This window comes from Herpailurus yagouaroundi, unplaced genomic scaffold (assembly GCF_014898765.1).
Source record: "Herpailurus yagouaroundi ecotype Mexico unplaced genomic scaffold, PumYag 190, whole genome shotgun sequence".
Classification (NCBI taxonomy): domain Eukaryota; kingdom Metazoa; phylum Chordata; class Mammalia; order Carnivora; family Felidae; genus Herpailurus; species Herpailurus yagouaroundi.
In genome coordinates, this window is record NW_024412421.1 from 13,310,752 (window position 1) to 13,317,937 (window position 7,186).

At 42.1% G+C, this 7,186-nt stretch overlaps 1 pseudogene; it reads right to left on the reverse strand.

The window, feature by feature from the left end:
* Nucleotides 1-2,485: 2,485 nt before the first annotated feature.
* Nucleotides 2,486-5,441, reverse strand: LOC121010025 (AP-3 complex subunit beta-2-like; annotated as a pseudogene).
* Nucleotides 5,442-7,186: the final 1,745 nt, after the last annotated feature.

A 7,186-nucleotide genomic window follows, 5' to 3' on the forward strand; every position in this document is an offset into this window, starting at 1 on the left:
CAAAGTTAAAATATGCACGTTAATATCCATATTGTATAGCCTTCTTGAAAATTTTGAACACTCGAAAATGGCACTTATGATTGAAAGAAGAATGGACAAATAAAATATGGCACACTTTACATGAAGAAATAGTATGCAAGGATTAACTTTGCCTTTGCAAATTATTGAAATATCATGGACACATATTTGCTTATATTACATGAAAACATGTACTTTATATATACAATATTTAATATGATCTCCAAATTATGTAAAGGTTAAAATATAAAGCATGAGAGAAGTACAGATTTCCCCACTATCTAAAAGTAGAGTTTTTCTATGAAAGCTTTTGCAAGCTAAAATGGCATAAAGCAAAAAAACAATTACTATTTTGTAAAATGAAAGTTTTCTTCAGATTTTGTTTGGTTAGTGAAAATACCTAGTACTAATGTAGGTTTTTCGTAAAAGCAAGTTGGAGCAAAGCAAAGAGGGGATAATTGTGGGGGGATATATCTGGGGAATCTGTATACCAAAAATGTTATAGAATTATCAGTGATTACATCCGATATTATGGGTACTCTTTTTTTTTCCTATTTTTCTATTTTCTGTATCCCAAATATTTTTTTATGAGCACATATCAATTTTTAAAATGAACAAAAATACATCCATCAAAATTATTTTAAAATGAACCTTAGCATTTGGAAGGCTTTTTGAGTAGGAACTACCATTTTATTAAAACCTAAAATAATCTAACACTGACACTGGAACCACCCCCCACAACTATGTTGAAAGATGTCATCTGAATAGCATGGATTACACCTCCACAAAACTAGATTACATCCCTAATTCATTATTATTTTAGAAAACTCACCTTTCAACCACCTGCAATATGGGCCATCATTCATATCGAACTTAATTAGAAAACAGTTTGGATGTTGGAGGAATTCCTAATTTAAATCAATTAAAGGGAAACTTGTCAAGTTAGCTTTGGGTTTGCTTTTCTCTACTCTCACAGCAGGACCGAAGAGATCTGTCTTCCCCAATCTCCTTGTCTTCATCCAGGATTATGTCATAGTGTTCAGTGTGTAAATCTAGGGACTTATGGTGACAATTAGCATCTGAGACTCCTGCCACAGCTAGGAGAAGGAGGCTGGGTGACAAACGAAGCCATCCCAGGATTTCACACTGGAAATTCTTTGATGGGTGCTTTCATTCACAAATGACATATCTCCACTTGGTGGGGCAAGGCAACCCCATTCTTTAGCCCTATTTCTGTTCTATGTTGAGAGCTCTTCTTCCTTCCCTCCCCATGCCCTAAATCCTATTGTGTCACAGTTAATCTAGTTATCAAATGGAAAAAGCATGTCAGATAGCGACTATTTAAGGAGCACATTCTTTTCACTGAGTAGATCATTACAGGTCCTTTACTTCTGCATTGCTAAAATAAGATTCTTTGCCTTATCTGTCACCTACCCATATCCCTGCTGGCTTAAAATATGTGCTCCCTCTCTACCCAACTTATATAGAACTACTTTCTGTGTAGTAATTTCACTCATTTCCATGCATTCTAAAATCATTATCTGCCAAGCAATGTGGAGGTACCTGAATGGACTAAGTGTTCCATATGGGGAAAGAGGACGGAGAAGAGGAGTCAAGCCCCACAGAATCCACAGATAAGCAGCCAGAATCTGAGAGTGAATCAGACAGTGATATACTGTGATATGTTGCAGACGTATATGTATGTATATTCTAAAATCAGGACATATGATTATATATATATATATGCCATACACACACATATATATGTATATACATATATATATGTATGTGTGTGGATATAGATATAGATAGATATATGCTATATCTCTCAAGCTTTGGATCATAAGAATAGGGACTAAGTTTTAACAATCTTTAGTATCCAAGGATATAGATTACTCTGGGTTTACTAATTTGATTGAATGAATGGAAAAATAACAGCTGTCATGTATTACTTTTGACTACAAAAGCAGTAGAAGATTTGAAAGTGATTGAATTTCTGATTCTAATTTGAGAAAATAATGCAGGATATTTGAAAGGAGACATACTTTTAAATTCTAGGTTATAGTCTGTTATAGATAGAGTAAACCAAAATAAATTTCCAGACAAGAATCTAAAAAGTCTAGACTACATTATGATTATGTATTTGGGATATTTGATGGAAAACCCTGGACTGGAGGTTAGAAGACTATTCACGGTTTCAGCCTCTATAGTTGAAGTAGATTTAAACGTCAAGACAGTTACCCAAGTAATTAAGGTGACTATATTTTCTTTTTTCCTCACATAACTTTTATGTGTAACATTGTCTCCTATCAGATTGTAAACTCCTTATGGTTAGAAATCCCACTCTTCTTTGAGTTTGGAAAATTGCCTCTCAAGAACTGTGTCTTAGCAGATGCTCATTTGTTTGAGTATTGTTGAGTAGCTCCTGTAGAATGAGCAGCATCCTGAGATATCAGTTATTTACCTTTTTGGTAATTTTCTCAGGTGCCTCAGTGACAGTTTATCAGAATCCCCTCTGAAGGGCTGGTCCAATATGGAAAAGCCCAGGATGGAGAGGGTGCAAGGGTGAAACTAGAGGTGTCTAAGGCATGCCATTAACTTTTTTAAAAAACCTTTATGCTGCTTTAAAATCATCTTGGACACTTTTTAAAGGAAGATTTCTAGGCTCACCCCCAGATATTCTGACTTGATGTTCCTGGACTATAGCTCAGAAATACACATTTTATTTTATGTATTTATTTTTTATTGAGATGTAACTGACATACAACATTATATTAGTTTCAGGTATACAGCATAATTATTTGATATTTGTATATACTGCAAAATGATCACAATAGGTCTAGGTATTATCCATCATGTATATATGTTATAAAATATGTTAGATAGAATACTGAGATCTTGCTACATAAATAGCTACAGAGATCTGGGAGGACTGAAGGGAGCAGCTGCTATGTCTCTCTGCACAGGTCACTGGAAACTCATGGGGAGGGGAATTGTTTGGGGGAGCCTGGTCATGACCAGATGGAGAGAGGATCCCCATGGATGCTATCTTGGATAAGAAGTCTGATGTGAGGGAAAGAAAGAGAGAGGCTAACAGCCCAGATGTCATGATGGAGTAACAGGTAGGGGCCAAAGAGGTCACAACGCTTGACCACAACATGGTCTTACTGGATAAGACCATGTACCATGTCCCTCACCAGCACAGTGCCAGTCACCATCTTTCCACTGTTGACTATCAGTGAGGCAGCTCCAGCAGGCAGGGTGTCCAGGATCAGCAGGGCCAGTGTCCCACTGGTCAGCATCCTCCCTTCAAACCTGTACTTGTCATATGTCTGAAAAGAGACACAATCAAGGTTGGCAGTGGCAGTCACTTTCTGTAAAACACTGTGGTCACTCTGACAGGTGTCTGGCAGCTTGATCTTCTCTGTAATCTCATTCATGTCCATCAGCCTTGCTTATACCTTCTTGAACTCATTCTCAATCTTGAACACACTCAGGAGTCATCTGCTATGCAATGGGTGGCTGAATGGAGATGTGAAACTGTTGGGTTTGGATTCATAGCTGGAAGTTGAGCACCTAAGTTGAGTCACAGAAATTAATGCCCATTACAGCAGTGACAGATTCTTTGGGTGCCAGGGGCTCAATTTCAGGATGCTAATACCTGCAGGCAGTTTAGGGGTGCCCATCTGCAGGCCCTTGGTGGGAGTATTGGAGCTGTTGGAAAAGTGGGTATGCACAGATACCATGTGGGGGCCCTGGACAAAAAGGCTGGATGCCCTCACCAGTTACAAGGTGCCACAGCTCCTGCCTTCCAACCCTCGATACTGGACCCAGCAGCAAGGGCATCAGGGCCTTTTTTGTTTGTTTGTTTGTTTGTTTGTTTGTGAATGTCAGGCCCTCCAGGCCAGCAGCCAGACTGGTGGATACACTTGTAGGAGGAGACACAAGCTGGACGCTAGGAGGGAGAAGTCCTCTAGATAAAGCCAAGACATTTCTTTGGCTGCAGGGTTACTTGTTCCACAGGCAGGTTTTAATTTTGTTTTGTTCTGTTTTCTTCTTCCTTTCAGGAGGCAGGTTCCACCTGCTGCTCCTCAGGCTCCAATGTCTTCTCAAGCTGATGAGCTACAGCTGGAATCTCTGCCCTTACCTGAAGACAAACCTTCTCCTTGTCCCTCTGGCACCTTCTTCATTTTCCCCTTCTCATTTTCCTCCTCACTGGGTTCACTGTCACTCCTTCTCCCTTTCTCCTCACCTTCATCTTGGTCTTCACTATTGGACTCACTGGTGGACCCTTCAGCTTCTCTCACTGCTGCTCTCACTAACTGATTCACTCTTGGACTCTGGGCGTCTATCTGTGGACTCTGGTGGGCCTGACTCCTCTTCCTCTCTTTCCTCTTCTGCCCTATTGAACACTTGGTCCATTCAGATACCTCCACGCTGCATGCAGATGTGTCTAGAACTTCTTCTGGCCAGTCTGGAAGCTCTTGGTATCCTGTGGCCTTGGATTTAGTAGGTGGGATAGTGAGCCTGGCTGGAAGTGGTCTGGTCTTTGAAGGATGACTCCAAGTCTGGGGTTGCTTTGGGTGCCAGGAGGAGCTTATTTGCATGGTGGCTGAGGGCTCCATCCTGCTCTGAAGAGAGGATAAAATGCCAGGTAAAGTGTGGTAAGTCACAGATATCATGGTTCTGGTGGGACTTGGCCAGACTTAGTATATACAGGGTCAACAGCTTGTTCTGCTTAGGGTTGGTCAGGTAGAGCTTGGCTGCCAAGTTGATGACCTGCAGTTTGATGGTGTCCTGCTCTGCTGTGAAGGACTTGGCCGCTTTTCCCAGGACATCAGGTGAATACTGGAGACTTGCTCACAGTACTCATCAATGAGCCACAGGATCCTGGCTCAAGCCAGGAGCACCTAGATGTTGTCTGTGAGCTTTGCCAGCTTATGAACTCTTGTGCTGTGCTGGCTGCATCTGCAGCAGCTTCTTAATGATGACCACTGACTCTGTGATGAATAGCGCATCACGGTGAAACAGTGGCTGCATCAGGCCATTGAGGCAGGTGTCACAGACTCATCCTATGTTAGCTGCACAGCGTCCAATGGCCTGGATCATGATGCCCTAAAGTCTCTGACCATGCTGTGCATATAGGTCTGGCATTTCTGTAGGACAATAAGGATTTTAGTTTCATTAACTAGTTTGCTCAGCACTTCCAGCTTTAGGATTTTGATCTGGGTGGAGTTGATCAACCTGATGTAGAAGCTCTTCAGACTTGGTTGAAACATACTGGGTGCTTGATGGTGGGCCCATAATGCACCTCACTGCAGAGAGAACAGCGTCCAAGGTACCTGGGAACTTGGGGTAGAGCAAGGGGCAGTAGGTGTGGGGACGGGAGGTGGGCCAAATAGAACAGAGTAGAAGACAAATTGGAGGAGGGCAATAGTAGGAAGAGGGCAGGATTGGGGTCAGTGCAGGGGTGGGTGAGCCAAGATAGAGGGCTGCATGATTGATGTGCCCAGCATCATGAAGGCTTTTTTTTTTTTTGAGAGCACAAAATATTTTATTTAACAATTTTCAGTGTAACAAATGTGCATTTTGGAAAAATAGGAACTCCTGCCTCAGAGGAAGCTTCTTGGATCAAAGTCATTGGCAGGAGCCACAGAGAACACTGGGCAGTGCTGGACTAGAAGAAGCTGAGGAAGCCAAGAGGGTCCCACATCTCAGGAATCATGTCAAGTGCTGACCTAGGGGACATAAGAGACTGCTCTGTCAGCAAGGCCAAGCATTTCTCAAAGTGACAAGAATAACTGGATCTGGTCATACAAAACTCCAGAACATTTTGGAAAACATTTTGTGGGTCTTTCCTAGATGATCAAGTGAACCAGAAAAATGCAAAGACCTGTGCTAATTACACTTGTACACAGTTTCTACACTTAGACTTAAAATACCACACAAACTGTTGGGGCTCCTGGGTGACTCAGTTGGTTGATATCTGATTCTTGACTTTGGCTCAAGACATGAACCCAGTGTCATGAGACTGAGCCCCGCATCACTCTGCACTGAGCTTGGAACCTGCTTAAGATTCTCTCTCTTGGGGCGCCTGGGTGGCTCAGTCGGTTAAGAGTTTGACTTTGGCTCAGGTCATGATCTCACGGTTTGGTTCATGAGCTCAAGCCCCACATCAGGTTATCTGCTTTCAGTGTGGAGCCTGCTTTGGATCCCCCCCCCCCCACCCCATCCCCAATCCCGTCTTTGCCCCTCCTCCACGTGTGCTCGTTCTCAAAGAAAATTCTCTCTCCTTTTGCCCCTCTGCTCTGCTCATGCTCTCTCTGTCTCAAGGAAGGAAGGAAGGAAGGAAGGAAGGAAGGAAGGAAGGAAGGAAGGAAAAGAAAGAAAAGAAAAGAAAAGAAAGAAAGAAAAGAAAGAAAAGAAAGAAAGAAAGAAAGAAAGAAAGAAAGAAAGAAAGAAAGAAAGAAAGAAAGAAAAAGAAAGAAAGAAAGAAAGAAAAAGAAAGAAAGAAAGAAAGAAAGAGAAAGAAAGAAAAAGAAAGAAAGAAAAAAAACCACTAAATAAATGAGAGGCACCTGGGTGGCCAAGGTTATGCTCTCTCGGCTTTGTGCTCACAGCTTGGAGCCTGGAGCCTGCTTCGGTTTCTGTGTTTCCCTCTCTCTCTGTCACTCCCCTGCTTGCGTCCTCTCTCATTGTCTCTCGAAAGTGAATAAACATTAAAAAAATTAAAAAAAAATAACTAAATAAAAATAAAATACTGGCAAACTATGTTCTTCCCGCAGAATATACAGAAATTAATTTCTGAAGATTTTTATAAATACTTCAATCTTTTCTTCAGTCCATTCAGACTTAAGAAGGCAGGTAGCTTTAAGAACAGTCCATAAAAGCTCAAAACTTTGAGTCCAATAAGAGGAGGCCTTCCTTTGCAATTTCAGAGGGTAACACCCTATCAGCTGAAGAAGATCTTCCTGCGGCAGGAATACCACCACCTGTGGGTGATGGACCGCACCTGGTGGGGGGAGGGGCCTAGATTTCGAAACAAAGATGGCGAGACGCTGGAGCTGAGCAGAGTGGGAGCTAGCCTGCCGGCCAGCAGCCTCTGAGTGTGTGTTAAATTAGACGCCCTGGCACCTCAGACCCACGGTTTGCGATTAGAAAATGCGCA